The 20,148-nt window shown below is 37.8% G+C and overlaps 1 pseudogene; it reads right to left on the reverse strand.

Annotated features, from left to right (window-relative positions):
* Positions 1 to 8,182: 8,182 nt before the first annotated feature.
* Positions 8,183 to 20,148, reverse strand: part of LOC114271260 (cycloartenol synthase 2-like) — a 50,533-nt pseudogene continuing 38,567 nt past the window's right edge.

The following is a 20,148-nucleotide window of genomic DNA, read 5'->3' on the forward strand; positions in this document are numbered from 1 at the left end:
CCATTTTTCAAATCTTGCATCCATGTATTTTTAAACTTATAATTGGACTCTAAAACATGACAATTCATGCATGCATGTAAGATATAATTTCCAATTCATTATAATTTACAAGGTTTATGCTCAATCTTGAAAAATCAAAACAAATTCATGCATGCATACCCAAATTGGTCACCATTCTTACAATCTTTGCTCAAATCACATGCTTAACTACACATTCTTCTTGAATTCACATTTATATGACTTAAGTTCATGAATTTAGAGTTCAATCACTTACCTAGAGCCTTTAATTCCTCTAATCCTAGCAAGTTATTGAGCCTAGCTTTTACTATCCTTCAATCTCTTGAGCAAATCCCCAAGCTTTCCTCTTCTCTCCCTTGAATTCTCATTTCTCTCTCTATATTGTGTATAATCTCAACAAAGTATTGAAGAAGAGCTCAATTACATGAGCCTAAGCACTATCTCATCCTATTTATATAAGGTACTTAGCTTAGGCTAATCAAACTTGATTAAGACTAGCCAATCCTTTGAAAATTAATCAACTTAATCTAATTATTTTGATCAGAGTCAATTTTTAATCAAATTTCACCATAGGCTCTAAAAATGATGTTAATCACAATAGTACAGTCAATTTCGGTTTCTGTTGCCTCTACGGCCTTCAATTTCAATTTATAGCGGAATACAAAACAAATTCCCCTATGATAGACAAATATAAAATCAAAAAATACATATAAGCATGTGATTAGCATCCAAATTCACATTAAACACATAATCACAAGTACAATTAAGATTAACGACATAACATAGAACGGGGTTGTCACAACACCGAGCTAATAACTCTGCCTATGACTGAACCAGGCTAAGGTCTTGCCCCTTAGTCCCACTGAGCTAAGTCCTTGCTCGTATTGCGAAACGAAGCTAAAACCTTGCTCAAATCCCAAACCGAATTGAATCCCTGCACGATCATGTCCCAAACTGAGCTACCCTATCCCAACATATCCAGCTCAAATCAAGCTAAAAATAATGTTTCTTTTACACTTATGAGGCCAGGCTAAGATCAACATTTGCACGCTCTTCCAACTGAGCAACCTGCTTAGCATCTTATTACTACTTAATTTGAACCTTGTTTTAGCTCGGTCATCACTTGAGTATAACACAATTCCTTTTCGACCGTGTAGACTCAACTAGGATTTGTCAGGCACACTTTCACAATTGTTCCTTGGTAATGCCATTCAGTCATGCAATCACACACCAACTTGCGGCCGTACGGTAAGGCCAACCAAACCCGCTAAGTAATTATCTTGACAATTGCTTCCATGGGCAAGTACCGTTTCATGGTGAGCTCTCTAAGTGCCATAACCGAATTCTGTAAAGATTACAACATTCCAGACGATGTTCAATTTGAGCTGGCTAAACAAGATATACTGTCGTTGGACCAAACAAGGTTTTGCCCCTTTACCTTGATATCCATAGTTGAGGGCGGACTGCATTTCCCGGTCCAACCATTTCTATGTGAATTCCTAAGGCAAATCAGACTTTCCCCAATACAATTGTCCACGAACAGATACAGGACAATAAATGGTATAGTTGAGCTAAATCATCATCTAGGCCTCAATTTTGGCCAAGCTGAGATATTCCATCAATATTCACTTGGTTAGACATACAACGGCTGGTGCTATTATTTAAAAATGAAAAGAGACTATGAGAAGATCGTCAAAAGAATACCGGACAAAGACTTACACGATGACCACTTCTTGTGGGTCTCTAGCAACTATGAAGATGTTGAGACTCCAATACCGGGTTAGTACATAAACTGTAAAAAGGGAACGACCTGTATAACTAGCGGGGTCTTCTTTCTTTATGCACATAATTTGGATTACATTCACCGAGCTAACACTTGCTTCTTCCTTGACAGATTTGAACGCACTAAAGAAGACGTGCGCCTATTCAAACCAGGATGTTCTCTATGTTATACTGAGATACAGATAATAGGGTTGGGCTGATCTACTCAACTTTGAGCAGACCTACCGATACAACGGTAAGTGAGTAAGGTCACAGATTTCCTCCCTGAGCCTTCACTAGAGCCAGATCTTACCTTGCTTGAAATCAACCTTATTCCACTGACTAAAGAAGAAGACACGGACAAAAGACGGGCAACAAGAGCCTTGATCACCGAGAAAACTTCTTCAGCTCTTGCAAATGCCGAAATCGAGCAGCAGCTTACCGAGCAAAGGAGGTCAGCTGTTGTTGCACTGCCTACAACCAGGGCTTCTTCATCTCAGCCTAGCAAAAGGGCCCAAACTACGCCCACCAAGCAGCGTCTGGTGGACAAAGAAAAAATTGAGCAACGGACCGCTGACCAATTCGACTTGGAAACACCTTTGGGGGGAAGCCAAACTAAACAAGCTAACCCATCCACCCACTCAATGTGGGCACTGGCCTTGACTTATAAAAGTTGAGATATGACCACATCTGATTCAATTTGTGCTGACAAGGACTATCAGTTGGCCTTCAATCTGGCTAAGAGTCTCTGCCTTGCTACTGACATGGAGAGACACGAGCAGCTAACCGAGTTGAAGGCTGTCAGGCCAGCCACTAAGTCGTTGGTTCTAGTGAGTGATAAATCTTTAATCATTCTCTTTTCTTCTCAACTGTTTGTGTTTCTAATGTCCAATATGTTTTGCAGGTCGTGCAGAAAAATCAAGTAGCCCATCAACGCGTACTGGACTTGAGGAACGTTGCCAAAGTGGCTATTACTAACAACAATGCCAAGGACGTCGTGCTGAAAGAACTAAGCACGTAGCTAGCCAATGTAAGCACTGAATGAGACCAGCTGGCCGAGCAAGTTCACATGGTTGATGAAGACAAGTAGAAGGCCTTGGTTAACAAGAAGAACTGATACTTGCATAAGCTAAACAAGCTCAAAGACGCAGAGATCAAGGTGTTAGAGGAAAAGATGGAGGATGCCAAGGACCAAGGTTACACGGATGGCGAGCAAGCTTATGTTTAGCAATGTAAGGCCGCCAAAGATATCTTTTTCAAGTGCAGCTGGAAGGCAGCGACAGAAAAACTTGACCAGGCCACTGATTCAGAAGTCCTCCTAAATCTACCTCCATATTTCATCCCAAGTAAATGGCAGCGTATGCCAACGCCGTGTAACAAAAACTGTTGGAGGTGGATGAAAAGGCCAGCCAGACGGTTAACACCTCTCCAGCCCTGCCAGTCACTGATCCAACACGATAGGTAAATGATTCAGCTCCGCAGGAGACTACTAGCCAAACTTAGTCGAGCATCGCCACCGAAAAAGGTGTCACCGATTTGACGATTGAAGATGGTGCTGGTACCGTGCTGGTTGAGGGTGAAGTTGGTGCTGAAATCGAGCTAGATGACCTTGTGATCTGATCGTGATATGGCTTGCTCTAATTTTTGCACTTCTTTATATTTTCTTCTTTTTTCGTTTTCTTTTGCATGTAACCAGGTTACCTGCCCCTCTTTTGTAAGCAACGTTTGTATTAATGAGAATTCTACAACTTCTTGCTCACCTAGTTTGTTTTTATGTGTCAATTATGCTTGAATGTCCACTTTGCCGAGCTATCCAGTTCGATCAAAGATTTTCAAAAAGTTGGTTAGTCGTGCCAACCTACTTTGCCAAGCTAATCGGCTCGGCAAAGATTTTCAAAAGTTGGTCAAACCTGCCAACTTACTTTGCTGAGCTAATCGGCCGGCCAAAGATTTTCAAAAGTTGGTCAATCCTGCCAACCTACTTAACTAGCTGGGCTGGGCAAAGATTTTCCAAAGTTGGTCAATCCTGCTAACCTACTTTGCCAAGCTAACGATAAGGGCAAAGATTTTTCAAAGTTGGTCAATCCTACCAACCTATTTTGCCGAGCTAACTAGCCGAGCAAATATTTTTCAAAGTTGGTCAATCCTGCCAACCTATTTTATCGAGATAACTAGCTCAACAAAGATTTTTTAGAGTTCAGACCGAACTAATTCAAGTACAGAAACTACAATAAAAAGTCTGAAAAGAAAACTGTCCATTTATTTATAAATGCCAAGCAAAAAGATGGAAAAAAAAATTACAAGTGCTGAAGCTAAAAATAAAGCAATTTCAAATTGGCCGTGTTCCATGGTCTTGGAATAGCTCAGCCATCCACGTCTTCCAAGTTGTAAGCTCCATTTGCTACTAGCCCTACCACTTTGTATGGTCCTTCCCAATTGGGTCTTAATTTGCCATCACCAAATACCAAAGTGTTCCTTATGACTTTGCGGAGAACCCAATCTCCTACCCTGAATTGCCTTGAGTGCACTACTGTCATGACCCCAAACACACCCCAAACAGGATGGTGTTGTGACCGGCCAGTAGCCCCTGACTACCAAAGGCCTACTAAACAAAGCAAGTTAGACTCTTAATGTAGTTGGGGCAAAATTAACTAAGTGAGTACGGAAGCCGCTAGTTTCTTATATTGAGTCCATTTGGGACATCCATTCAGAACAGTGTATATCTATATGAAATGAAAGCATACATTCTTCTTGAGTTATTATCTATAGTATTACATGTCCAAATAATAAAAGTACAATACAATACTATAACAAAACTTCACGAATCCAGTGTAAGCATATTAACTAGCTTCTAACTAGACTTTTCCTTTGTGCTTGAATCTTTTATCACCTACATATATATATATATAAGGAATAGGGGTGAGCCATTGCCCCAGTGAATAGTAATACAGTAAAGTGGTAAATGAATGAACACCAACAAGTTATATCAAAACCAAGCATACAAACATTTCAAACACAATATAGTTTTTCAAGTAAATCTAGAGTATCTCAAAACATATACATAGCGATGACTATCCTCAAGGCATTTTGGATTAAGAGTCAAGAGGCCATAGCCGGTGGCAAGAGCTCTTAGCAAGAAGTTCGCAAGAGGTTATTGGAATGATTCCCAATAACAAACAAGTTCCAAGAGTTTGTCGTAATACACGATGTAAGAGTATATGATGTTCTTTCATAGCCAAACAATACTTAACTTTCATAAACATACCATACGTTTGGATTTCGAATCATAGTTTTTATGAAACATAACTTTACTATACTGCTACTCACAAATGGCTCCGTAGACGAGGGTATGAACTTCTCCAAGCTCGACCTATACAAAACAAGAAACAAACATTGAAACATTTTACTAATCCTTAACTTCTTGTATCGATTTATTATACCATTAGTCTTTAATTCTCTTTTCTATTCAAACATGTTTCAAGTGGGTTTTTAATTTGTTACCCTCGTGTCTAGATGTCAAAACATACCTAAAAGTGTCCAAAGAAAACAAGGGAAGCAAGTGGGACAGGTTGCAAAAATTGTGCTGAACAGGGTTAGTCCGCTCAAGCGGTGAATGAACCTCCTCAGAAGTTCAAGTTTGCAAAACTCTACTCGAGAGACCCTTTAACAGCTCGAGAGGTCAACCGACTTAATCAGGTTTTAGGGCGGTCCGCTTGAGCGGTTTTCTCACCGCCGAAGCGGTGAGCTGAAGAGCAAATTTTGCAGTTCGACTTGTTCTACTCCAAGTTGTTCTAAAGCTTTCCAAATCCAAGTTCCAAGCTTTCAAAACTCAAATCTTAATCTATTAACATCCTAATAATCATATATATGATGAAGAGCTAATCAAAACTCATGAATATACATTAATTTGATTATTAAATAAGTGAAAGATAAATTAAATTCAAGTTTTAGATCTTTTTGAACTTTTCTTTATTCTATCACTTCTAATCCTTCAATATTAGGTTCTAAAGCTTCTTAATCATGAATAAGTGGTGCTAGTTCACAGTACAACAATTGTTTTTCCCAAATCTTGAATAAAAACCAATTCAAAACATGATTTTTCTACGAATTCTTCAAGCTCTTTTCAGGTTTTTAAACTTTTCTATTTTCTCTCCATTTCAATCTTCTAAAACTTATTCCTAACCAATTTTTGATATGATAATATGGAAGAGGGTTGAGTTTCTTACCTCGTAGTGATTTTCTTGGAATTTGTAGGCTTGAATCGTTAGCTCTTTTGAATTTGTCTTGTTTTTTCTCTCTTTTCTTCTTTTTTCTCTCTTTCTCTTGTGAGCTCTACAAATCTACAGAACTCTCCTCTTTTTATATGATTTACATAAGAGATTTTATTTGGTGTAGTAGGGCACAAGTTGTACAAGGTTACTAGGTTCATTAATTCGCTAATCTAGATTACTTAGCTTGACTAATCTGGATTAGGACTAATTAATTAAAGTTTATACTTAATCCTACTTAACTTAATTAATTCCAATTAAGGTTCACTAATCATGCTTAATAAATACTAATCCCGATTACTAAAATTTTTATAACATGAATTGATCAAGCACATTAGATTAGAATCATTAAGCTCCTCAATTAGCACTAAGGCTGATGTTATGGTTCTCAAATCAAGTGTTAAGTCTTCCTCTATCTCTTTAATAATGATAATATTTCTATTCGTGAATTATTTTATTAAAGCATATTTCCATTTCCAATTTGCCTTAGGTTTATTATATGATCATTAATATTCTAGGGTGCTTTCTTCTTGAATATTCTTTCCTCAAAGCTTCACAACTATTTATTTTTTTTCATTCTTTATCTTAAATATTCTATATACTAAAGTAGTTAGTTTGGCCTAAGATATTCAAAGATGATTATTAATATGGTGATGACATGTGGCATTTTTTGGGGTGTCACAACTGCTTTGTTGTATTTTCTGGATAACTCTTGCTGATATGATGCAATGTGAATCAGAGCCCCCTCTCTTCGTTCTTCTGTAAGGTTGAGTTCCAAGGTTATTTCTTCTCCATTTAGATCTGGGTCAAAGTTTTCACTTCTGATAGTGGGAAGGCCGACTTCTAAAACGGTGACTACTTCCATGCCATAGGCCAGGGCAAAGGGCATTTCCCCAGTTGACCGCCTTGGGGTTGTTCGGTATGCCCACAAGACATGTGGGAGTTCTTCAACGCACTTTCCTTTTGCTTTTTCCAATCGTTTCTTTAAGCCATCCAAGATCACTTTGTTTGATGCTTCCGATTGGCCATTGGCTTAAGGATATGCCAGGGTAGAGCTGTAGAACTCTATCTTGTGCTCTTCACAAAAGCCTCTAAAGATTCTTCCGTCAAACTGAGTGTCGTTGTCTAATATCAAAGCCTTGGGAATTCCAAACCAAGTAAAAATGTTATGCCAAATAAACGTTTTGGCATCTTTTTTTATTGATAGAAACAAGTGCTTCTACTTTTACCTACTTTGTAAAGTAATTAGTCGCCACAATGAAGAACTTCCTGTTACCCAGCATGGTTGGGAGTGGTCCCACTATGTCTAAACCCCACATCGTAAAAGGCCAAGGGCTAGTTAAAAGTAAGAGTTCTTTAGCCGGTTGGTGGATTTTGTGCATAAACTTCTGGCCCTTTTCACATTTCTTGACATACTTCTCTGTATGTGCTTGCATGCACGACCACCTATATCCTTGCGAAATAGCTCGGTAGGCCAATGATCTCCCATTTTGATGACTTCCACATATTCCTTAGTGAATTTCAAACAAGAAGGCCTCAACCTTGCTAGGGTGTACACACTTCAAGTATGACCCTGTGAATGACTTTTTATACAACGCCAGAGATGGGGACAACGAAAATTGTTGTGACTTTGCTCGAATTTTGTTTGTCTCCTTCTTGTCTTCTGGCAAGATCATGTCCTTTAAGAAAGTGATGATGGGGTCCATCCAAGAAGGTCCTAGCTCGGCGCACAATACTTCTACCACTTCATGTTCTTCAATACTTGGCCATGGCAGGAGGTTAATCAACAAAGGGTTTGGAATAGAAGTGTCTGACATTGAAGCAAAGCCAGCCAACTCATCTACCTTGGCTTTTTTATCTTGGTTTGAAGATGTCTTGGGGACTGGTACTTTAACTATATCCTCCAAGTCTTTGCCTGCTGCTTGTTCGTCGATCTTTTTGCTCGGTTGCCCTACTATTTCGCTTTTAGGCACGTCATCGCGAATCATACTCATTGTTGCACGACTTACTTCATCTCCCCTTTGCAATGTATTGTTGATCTCAGTGGGCAGTGCAACCACTGCTAGGCTCAACGATGCATTACGCGATTCTTCTGCTTGAGGTGGTAAGTCAGGTTGTTGTTGGGTAGTGAAGGGTTACAATGTTCCCGCGACACTCCCCTCATTTTGTTTAGTTTCTTTGGTCAGGTCAATCGGGAAAACAAAATGACTTCCTGGAGCGAACTCCGCTATAAAGTCTGTTAATGCTTGGGCCTTTATTACTATTCTAGGTTGGAATTTGATGTCAAACTGTCCCAACTCCACTACCCACTTAAGTATCCTTCCAGAAAAGTCCTTTCTTTCAAATAGAGCCTTCAAAGGAAATACGGTCAACATCACCACAGTATCCACATGGAAATAGGGTAACAACTTCCTGGATGCAATCATTAAAGCTAAAGCAAGCTTTTTTAATGGTAGATATCTCGTTTCAGTGCCCAACATTGTCTTGTTCACATAAAAGATGGGCAAGTGTTGTATTCCTTCTGCGCACACCAGAACTGCACTAACAGCATGCTGAGAGACTGCGAGGTACAAATAGAGCTCTTCTCCATGTACTGGGGTCACTAGGAGTGGTGAAGAAGAAAAATACTCCTTCAAGCTTTCCAAAGCTTGGTCACACTCCTCGTCCTATTCGAACTTCAACTTAAGCGCTTAGAAGAATGGTCTGTATCGGTCTGATGACTGACTTATAAACCTGTTCAGCACAACAGCTAACCCTGTCAGATGTTATAACTCCTTAATTGTGTTTGGCCTTTCAAGTTCTTGAATGGCCTTGATTTGGAAATGATCTGCTTTTATTCCTTCGTTGGTTACCAAGAAGCCTAAAAACTTGCCTGAGCCCACGCCAAATGCACACTTTGACGCATTTAGCCACAGCTTGTGAGTTTTTAAGAGTTAGAACATCTCTGCTAGGTTATTGAGATGGTCTGATTCATCTTTGCCCTTGATCACTATGTCGTCGATGTAAGCCTCTATTATTCTGCCTAACAATGGTGCAAACATCTTGGTGACCATTCGTTGAAATGTTGCTCCTGCATTTTTTAGGCCAAAGGACATGACCTTGTAACAATACAACCCTATTGGAGTTTAACCGTTTTGCAGCATCGTATAACTGTTTTGCATTTAGTGGTTCATCAACAATGTCTGATGACAGTTTTGATAATAGTAGAGCAGCCTAAAAAATAAATTGAAAATGTAAGTTACAAAAAAGAAAATGAGTTAAAAAAATAATGCCCAATTAGTACACATTAATATGTGTTTGGAAGGGGAAAGAATGTGTACATACCTAACCTTTGGCATAGTGCACAAAGTGGTTGTACCGGGACTTGAACCCATAACCTCAAGGTTATTAGACCAAGGTTTTACCATTGAACCAATGGTCATCCCTAAAAAAGAAAATGAGTAAAAAGAATATTTTTACATTTGATCAATTATTACTTTTAATCCTTCAGCTGTGCAGTCAGAGATAGGCCATCCATGGTCTGCAGTTGAGAAAGCCCAAGCACCTTTTGAAATGTGGCGATACTAGAAATCAAGATTGCCTGGCAATCATCTAAAACCTTTAAAGAAAAGAGAAGGGAGTCAAAATAAAATAGAAGTGGACAATTAAAGCATGAAGAATCCAACACATTGTAAAATAAGAGAATCACAACAAATTAAAAATGAGAACCGCCTGTGAGTTTTTTTTATATAGGTGTGTGATTTCATAAGAGTTGGACCATACTTTTCAGCATGGTTCGTTAAAAGAATTGCTTGAACAACAAAAGCAGTGTCCCATAATTGACTTCCATTATAACCCTGTAACAGGATCATACACCAGCTATAGGGGTAAAGAAGTTTCTAAAATGCACAAGAATGAAAACAAAAATTATATTAACAAAGCTAATCTAGCTAGAAACGTACACCTTCCACTAATAATAACTCAAGTGGAGCTATTATGTAACACCCGAGGCATTCATTGCATAACATTGGCATCCATTTAATTCATTTTTTTTTTCTTTTTTTGCGTTGCAGTAATACTTGTTTTGTGACTTGTTAGAAAGGAATTTAGAAGATAAGTGCCATGAGTAGAGAACTTAGAACTACTTGTGGGTTAGGACTACAGAACAAAGTTAGGTTATGCCTTGCTAGAAACCCTTAAGGGAAGAAACTGGGAAGAATACAGGAGTTAGGGGATAATCTTGAACGGGAAATGGAATGTTTAGATGTCTTAAAAACCGTAATCAAGGAACTTAATAACTTAGGTCTAATGAGTAGAATTTTTGTAGACACTTTGTCAAAACTTTAAGTAGGATTAGCATTAATTAAACGTGATTAATTAGATATAATTGGAATTAATTAAACTAATGATGATTAGAGACTAACTTTGATTAATTAGAACTAAGCTTGATCAATTAAGCTAATAAAGGAGATTAGGAAATTGTCTGACAAGCAAGCACATAGGTGAAATACACACATAGCTCAACCAAGCACCTCTCAAATGATAGGCACAACCACTTGACAGACAAGTGCCCTTTTTCTAAATAAAATATATAAAAAAAATTAGAGAATAAGAGAGAATAGTCTCAGAAAAATTGGAGAAAGAGAGATGAGATAGAAGAGCAAAGAAGGAGAAAAAGAGGAAGAAGAAGAACCATAGGAGGAAGCTCTAAAACCTTGTTCAAAATTCAACAAAAATTCATCATAAGGTAAGATTTCTAACCCTCATTCACATGACAATCCTTATAACAAAGAAGTAGTAAAGTTAGACTAGGTTTCAAAGGAAGTTAATGAAAGAAATGGAAAAATGGATGAAAGGAAACTAGGGTAGGACAAAATTGAATGGAAATTATGTTTTTGATTGATCAAATCTTAAGCTTTTGCGTAGTATTCTTGTACCATGTTTTTCATATCATTTTTATATATTTAATAGAGCAAAATTTTATGTTTTGAAGCCTTGGATTGAAGAAATGGTTATAAACCACGTTTGGGATTCAGTGCAGCCAAAGGAGACTGCATGAATCTGCACGTGCAGTCCACAGGTCCCTCATGTGCGGCCCACAGGGCAATTGCCCAGTTTCACCTTTTTCATCCTTTCGACTCGCCGAGCCTTGTTTCATGTAATCAAAATTTGAAATGAACCTAAATTACACCTACAAGTTGACCTAAAAGTATGTAATTAAAGAAGGGTTAAACTTAGGCCAACTCATTTGCATTGAACTCGAAAAGAATGACATTGTGTTACTTGACATCATATTTCATTCATACTTGCATTTGCATTTGTGTAGGTCGGAATCTCATGGAGTATCCCCTCTTTACAAGAGCCATTAATATCACTGCTAAGTTATGTCAAAAAATTATAGTTTTCAAATTGAAAATGTATCATAATTTGAAATGTTTAGCTTTTTTTTGATGAATGAATATCTTATACTCTTTGTACCAATGTATGTAATTGGCATTCTCAGATTAGTCCTAGCCATTAAGGGACTGTAAGCATGCCAATGGGCATTCTTTGAGATCTCCTTCACCACCTGTGGGTAGGTTTGTCCAATCGGTATCCGGGACAGTTATTCTTTGTTTTGTTCTATTGTATATACATTGCTATATATATGATAATGCTATGCTTTGAAATGAAACATTCATAATGAAATGACTTGGAACTTATTAAACTTGATTTATTGATGTACATTTTGTAAACTCATCGATATTCATTCATCACCACTTTACACTAATATTATTCATTGGGCAATAGGAATGGCAACGGGGTGGGGCAGGGCCGGGGATCACCCTCCCCGTCCCCGATCCCCTATGGTGGAAACTCCCCCCGTCCCTGGTCCCGACCCCGACGGGGAGCTCATCACAGCCCCCTGCCCCTGCCCTTTAACGGGGATCGGGTTTCCCCGACCCCGAAAAGTCCTCGACCAAAAGAAAAAAAAAATCAGATTCAACAACAACATCAGATTCAAAGTTTGAGCTCAAATCAATTCCAAAATCAGATTCAACAACAACATCAGATTCAACATCAGATTCAAAATTTGAGCTCAAATCAGTTCCAAAAATCAAATTCAACAACACCATAATATATATATATATATAACAAATCGAAAGAGAGAGAGAGAATATTCCAGATCTGTGAAGTTTGGTCGGTGATGGTACCGAATTGGCGAAGCTTGGTCGGTGATGGTGGCGGTGGGAGAGACAGTGGAGTTGTGGGAGGATGCAGATCGGCGGTGGGAAGAGGGAGATCGGCGGTGGGAGATTGAGATCGGCGGCGGGAGATTGAGAGAGGGAGACCGAGAGAGATGAAAGGCGGTGAGGATGAGTGAGTATGTGAGGTTCAGCCTGTGTGTGTGAGTGGAAGGTTTGATTTATATATATATATATATATATAGAGGGGCAAAATGGTAATTTTACTTCGGGGAAAATTCGGGGACGGGGACAGGGACGGGCCGGGGCTTGTACACTGATCACCGTCCCCGGCCCGAAATTGATCGGGGTTTTAATTTTGAATACCATCCCCGTCCCCACGGGGGTATTTTTTGGGAAAAAACCATTCTCATCGAGGTCGGTGGATCGGGTCCCCGTCGGGTCGGGTTCAAATTGCCATCCCTACTGGGCAATGACTCACCCCTCTCCCTTATATGTATGTAGGTGAAGGACAAGAAGGGCAAGTTTAAGAGAGAGAGCTTATTTCAAGAAGTTTTTGTATTATATAATAGTTAATGGAGAGTCTTGTATAGCTTTTTCATTCTTGTAATATACACCTAGTTGGATTGTAACAGATAGAACTTTTCTTGTACATATTGGCCTGAAATGAATGTACTTTCCTTTTTGTAACTTACGTACACAATGTACAATTTCAATAAGTGATGAAATGTTTTTGTGTTTCATTTCATCTATACTTATGCACAACTCTAAATGGATTTAACTAATTAAAGAATGCACATGATGAAGATCATGAAAAGAAGAAAAAGAGCAAATCTAAAATTTTACATGAAGTACATTTAGAGCATCAAAAATTAAAGATATGGAATAATTTTGAGTCTTCATGTCATTATAGTAGGCTTTATTAATTAAGGGTATAATGGTAATATCAATAATTGTTGGACATGGGTCGTAGGGGTCACCCATGGGATTTATTTTGGGTCAATTTATTAAATGGGGCATTATATATGTGTTTTATTATATCTAGAATAATCTTAGTAGTCAAAAGTCCAAATTTCCTATTCTAATACTGAAGCAGTATTAGAAGCCATTAAAGTTTCCTATTATGATTGAAGTAAAATTGGAAGTTATAGTTGGTATAGAATATTAGCAATTGTTAAATATTTTTAGTTTCTAAATTTGAGCTATAGTCCTTATAGATTTAGTAGAGTCTTTCGCCTATAAATATATGTATAATCTCAATGATTCAGCAGAAGAGTTAATATTATGAAATTTTGATATTGTGTGTGATTCGCTTGCCCTTTGTAAGCGTGAAGCACCTGTTTTCTCTCTCTCTCTCTCTCTCTCACTCTCTCTCTCTCTCTTCTCCTTCTTCTTCTTCTTCTTCTTCTTCTTCTTCTTCTATCCATCAAGGTCACTGATCACAGTGCTTAGAACAGTCATCCAATAGCCCCTAAACACTTGTGTTTTCATTCTCAAAACCCTACTGTCACGACCCCAAACCGCCCCTAGTAGGATGGTGCCGTGATGGCCAGTAATCCGAGATTACTGAAGGCCGACTTCCAAAAATTCACACACAACAGAGTATAAATATCTGGGGCTCACAAGTACGGAAGCAATACATACAAAACGGATTAGTCCATAAGAGCTGTGCGTAAGTCAAATGAAATGGCAAACATCTTCACATAGGTTACAACTTAATTACAAATGAAGCAAAGTACAAATTACATCTTGATCAAAAGGCTTCTCAAGCCGACGTGTGCAAAATACAAGTATTACAAATCGAGAAGCATAATTTTCAAGACTACCGACATAAATACAAGTCAACCCGACATAATCAAAAATCCAAAACAAGCTCGCGAATCACATCTAGGCATCATCGCCTTCTTGCTCATCACCTACATATATATAGAGAGGGTGAGCTTGGATACTCAGTGAATGATATAAATAATAAAGGGTTTGCATGAATAATATCCGAAGTCCTTTCAAAACAATACAAGTCAAAACTTATATAACAAGGGATGGACCTCGTCCATCTAACAAATCTTCAAAGCTTCGAGGGATGCTTACTAGCATCAACATATTACAAATGATGACATTCCGGCAAACAAACCCACGCGGTAAACCGTCAGTGGCAAAACAAAACAAAGCAAGGGAGATGTCTCGAACAAGGGTGCTACAAAAGTTTAGAGTCCTCTAGCACAAAGGACCTATGTTACAAAGGCCCGCAGCCCCCTAACACGAGAGTACTGTGAAAGTTTAGAGTCCTCCAGCACAAGGGACTTTCAAACAAGATGTGCAGTTGCATTAGTCCCCTGGCACTAAGGACTTTCAAAGCAAGATGTGCAGTTGCATTATAGTCCCCTGGCACTAAGGACTTCCTGAGGAGGTCATCAAAACAAAGTAATGCTTGATATACAAAATAGGGACTATCATTCATGCTTAACAAATACTTTTCAAAACAAAGCAAAGCAAAGCTCATCAAAACATTGATAACATAGCTTTATTAAAAATATCACTCACATAGTTCTTCAAACGTCGGGGTCAAGGCAAGTCCCAATCCTACAAACACATGGCAAAGTCTATTGAATGCACTTCTCAAAACAAGTCTTGCATGCATGCAAATGACCTCGGCATTCTTCAAAAACTAATTCAAATCAAATCAAAACATAGTTTCTCATCGCTGGAAAACAAGCTGGGCAACTACCAGGTCTAGACCGAGGTCCCATACCTCCTTGCCGAGGTGTGGCCTCGATGGCCACAGTCAAGGAAATGAAGTCGGGAAAATGTGGGTTTCCCTCTCTTGAAGAACATGACGAACATGAAGAACATGAACATGAGGAATATGAATGCAAAGATTAAAACTTGCTATTACAAAATCTGAGATTTCATGCTAAGAATCCGAAATCATGGACCTGGGTACCCATATTCAAAGATCTTGAGAGAACAAACATAAAAACATGGTTCTAGATGCAAACTTTTCGGGTCAAACGAGACTTTTCTTCAAGAACACATGAAAACCATTTTCTCTTTCTAAAACTAACTTTAAATCAATGCATGACGTGCAGAACAGGCTTGATCGTGCAATGCAACTAGATGATCAATAAGAACAACAAGAGTAGGTTAAGATTCTAACCTCAAAACTCGAATCTAACGGTTCAAGCTCCAACGATCAAGTTTGGAAGTTCACTCTCTTACTCAAAGGCTTCCCTTCCTTCTTCCTAGAGTTTCTCTCTCTAAAAGGCAAGATTTGATACAAAATGATATGTTTCTCTCAACAGTCACTGACTTAATCCCTCTGCTGGGACACGTGGCATCGGCTGATTGGCTCTACTAAAAAAGGTGACTGACTTGACTAGACAAGACCATGGCAAAGTGTGCTCAACAAGCTAGACGGCAAGAGTACTCCGGCAAGTGATGATCTCGGCTAAGGGCAAAGCTTCGGCAAGTAGGGTGACAACGACATCGGCTTGGAAGGACAACACTTGACTAAGCTGTGCCACACCTTGGCCTAGATGTGCCACACCTCGGTCCAGGTCATACCATTCCAAGAACAAAATCACTAAGTGCAAGGATCAAGGATCTAGAACGCCTAGATAATAACATCTCGGCCTAGATGATGCACATCTCGGCCTAGGCGACGCGCACCTCAGCCTAGATGGTGACATCTCGGCCAATATGCCAGGGTGAAGGTAGAGGTCAACCAAAGGGGTTCCAAGATAGTTCTAAGTGTGGAAAGGTTCCAAGGTGCCTAGGCTCAAGATGACCTCGGTGACACACCAGGCAAGAACAAAGCATGCAAGCAACATTCAAACAAAACAAGACAAGATTTGCAAATGCACATAACAAAGCAATATCATACATAAATGTATGCAAGTATGACTATGTTGAAGTGAGGGTTGTTACACCTACCCTTCTACAAACCCCTAAACTCCTATTTTTTCAAAGACTTTTGCAGTCACAAATCCTACTAAATCCAGCCCTATAAATCTATTATTGTTGCTGCCAGTATAGTCAACCCAATCTCACTACTTGTAAGAAAGTAATCCCTACTCATCCTGCATCAGTAAAGTTTCCTCTTAATGAGCCAATGTATCACTAGTTCATTTCCTGTTTTGTTTAGTCAGGCCTTTGGTGGTTAAGGACTGCTGGCCGGTCACCACACTATTTCAAAACTTGCATTTTCATGCCATCTTCAGCAAGCCACAGATAATCATAGATTCTTGGAAGATGTAACTTGAAAGCCTCTGAATTTGGATCTTCAATCCAACAGCAAAGCGTATTTAGGGCCTGAGATTAAAATTTCAGTTTAGAAAGGAAAAAAATGGAGTGACTTGGATCTTCCATTCACAAGCAAAGCATATTTAGTGTTGGAAATGGTTATAAAATTATGGATAAAACCAGAATTTTTTCCTAAGTTAGGTCTATTTTTTAGGTGGGCCCCGAGTGTCGATTTACTCGGGTCAAAGTGGTAACGCGTTCTATGCCGCGTTGTGATTCACGTGGTATATTTGGTTGCTCAAAACCATTACCGAGTGAATGGGAAATTGAAGCCAAAATGTGCTCCACGGAAATGGAGTTTTGGTGGAAATTCCTTAAGGTTGTAAATTGGCTTGTCCCACATTGATTTGGTGGGAAGTTTTGAAAGGGTTTATAAGGCTTAGGGTGAGATACTTGGGGTGTGCCCCAAGGGGTACCCAAGTGTTTTAGAGGGAGAGGTTATGGGCAAAATGGGCTAGACCCATTGGACCCAAAAATCACCAGACGCGCGCGCGCGCCGCCGCCACCGTCCGTCCGGTCGGGCGGGCTGGGCTGGGCCTGGGCGTGGTGTGTGGTTGGGTTGGGCTTCTAATCTTTTTGGGCGAAAAACATTTGAATTTAATTTTATTTTTTATTAAAATAAAATCCAGAATTCAAATTAAATTAGTTTGGATTTTTTGTTCATCCAAACAGGGCCCTTCCCGGTTTCAAACAGAAATAAACTGTTTTGGGATTAATGCACACCCAAACAGGGCCCTTCCCGTAATTGCTATCTGTTTGAATTGTTGAATCTGTTTGAATTCAAAACCCAACAGGTATCATACCTGTTCAATTCAAAACCAAGAGCCACATACCTGTTCAATTCAAATCCAAGAGCCACCTTCACATCTATAAATAGGACCACCCTCATTTGATGTTTTCGATTCAGAAATTTCGTATTTCACTTCTGCTAATTATATTCTTCATCTTGCTGCATTTTATTTCCGAAAGAAAGAGTGTAAACACTTAGTGTGTTCGTAAGGCAAACAATTTGTAGTGCTGCTATTGTTTGTGGTAAGATCATTTCATCCTGGGAGATAGATGTCCAAATTCTGAAAGCACCGTGGAGAGGACGAATCTGTCTTAAGGACACAGTGTTAAACACTGGACTTGATCAGAAAAGTTATTCAAATAAATTAACCAAGTAAGTTGTTTAATTTTATTCTATTTTTTATTTGTTTATTTAATCAGATTTTATTTTTGTTTTTGTAACAAAATAAAATCTGTGGTTTTATTTATTTATTATTATTTCGAGTTTGATTTTTGTAATCAAACAAATTCTCTCCTTTTCTCTATTTCTTTTATTCTTGTTGTTGTTTTGTACACAACAGAATTTAATCTTTTTAAATACAGTGAAGATTGTCCTACATTTAGCACCTGAGTTCAAATTTCAGTCAGAGAAGAAAATAGATCAGTTTGACTTCTCACTTAAAATATATATATATACTAAAAAGAAAACTGAAAAACAATTTAAAAAGGAACAGCAAAGCATATTTAGCACTTGAGTTTCAAAATTCAGTTTTGATTTCTCATTTTAGAATGCGAAGTAAAGAGAAACCTCAAAAAGAGAAAACTGCTATTGATTAATCATGTAGCATTTGCTAAAAAGGATACAAGAAAAAGAATGGCAATGTGACATCATGCAGAAAATTTTAGGGAGCATATAAGAGAGTGAAAAACTCAAATAATCTGAGAGATTAATATTCTGAAATGTTAGAACCTTGCAATATCATAGACATTGTCTTTTGATGATCCCTCTATTCAAATTTGGATGTCTCACAACAGTTGTCTACCTTGAAAAGTCAGTAAAATTCTAGATGGATAGTAATGCATTATCCAGTCCCTATCTGATTGTGAGTGCATGAAATGGTTCTCCTTATTAAATTTGATTTTCTAAAATGGAGAAAAAGAATTGTAGTTATTCAAATAGAGAAAAAAAATGAGCAATATTCTTGACAAACTAAACAGAAGGAAATTTTAAAATAGAAAAAAGTCACCATTTGAGATGAAATACTCACCTTGTTTATAGGCCCTATGCATATATAACGAGTATTTTCATATTCATAGTGCATGTGCTCCATCACCATACGAATAGCCTTCTCTCTCAACTTTTTCTCAGGCCAACACATTAAAATTGGTTCCACAACCTTATGAAGAGATGCCCAAAGTACATCCTGTACCAGAGGGTGAGGGTAGTACAAATCTTCCTGCAAGAAAAATTAATGAATTCTCTGGAATATTGAACAAATTAGTCTATTGATGGAAAATGGGACAGAATTGTAACAATATAGATTTTTAATTATTCTGTAAAATTTATACTAATGTTATTTAATCACAGTTAGAAAAATATATAATTTATTATATATTATATATTATGTGTAATTTTATAAAATAATATAACTATTATGAATTTAGGGGTACAAGTAATAATAATAATAATAATAATAATAATAATAATAATAATAATGGATGTGATAGTGAAATAAATAATTAATTTTATATTGGTATATGATAAAGTGTAATTTAATTAAGAAATAATTTATTTATATTATCTTAAAAATCTATTAAGGATAAGAATGAATTTATATAATTATGAATTAAATCTTAGTAAAAGTGACACGTAGCCACGTGTTGACCCACGGATGGCCTCACCTCCCTATAAATAGGGAGGCGTTCACCTGGAGAAAAAAAGAAAGAAGAAAGAAAAGAAAGAAAGAAAAGAAAAGGAGAAGAAAGAAAGGAAAGAAAGAAAAGAGAGGAAGAAGGAAAAAATAGTAGATGTTGAGAGGGTCCTTAATAGTGGAAAGAAAGAGTAAGGTATTAAAGTTAAGGTGAGTTATATTATGCCTTGAGTCACCAAAATATATTTTATGCATGTTTTAACTTACCAAATTTATTTTATACAAGTTATGTTTTATAAACTATTATAAATTATATAAATATTTCAGTTACGTGGTTTGATTTCTAAATCCTATTTGTGAAAATGAAACCAATGGATATATTTGTTTATATTTTAAAAAATATTTGATTATAACCTTATAAATAATTATGTTTTGTAAGTACCACCATAAGAGTCCCACGCCTTGGGGGACTTAAATAACCATTGGCCTCTGTTTGGCCATTTTGTGGTCTTCTGTCTGTCATGGATCCATTGACTTCTGTTCTGTGTGGAGCAAAGTGCTGTGCGGAGCTAAGTGCTACACTATTGTGGGAGCTACCTCTAGAATCCGTACGGGCCACCTCTTGAATCCGTACCTCTGTTCTGTGCGGAGCTAAGTGTTATACTATTGTGGGAGCCACCTCTAGAATTCGTACGAGCCACCTCTTGAATCCGTACCTCTGTTCTGACTGTCACTCATGTGACCTCTGTTCTGTTCTGTTCAGTACCGTGTTTATGGTTATATATTTACATAATTTATGTATTTCAGTTTTTGCTTACCAATGATTTATGTACCAAATTGAGTTATGTAAATGTTTTGGCCTAACTAACTATCCATGGTTATTTCGTGTCCCTTATACTCTTGGTATAATATTTCTCACTCTGCCATGTGCTTATAGTTGATTACCAATTTTCAGGAAACATGTAATTCAGAAATAGTTTTTGAAAAGTCTTAAATGCG

The sequence above is a fragment of the Camellia sinensis genome, chromosome 13 (assembly GCF_055761805.1).
Source record: "Camellia sinensis isolate YWXY chromosome 13, ASM5576180v1, whole genome shotgun sequence".
Classification (NCBI taxonomy): domain Eukaryota; kingdom Viridiplantae; phylum Streptophyta; class Magnoliopsida; order Ericales; family Theaceae; genus Camellia; species Camellia sinensis.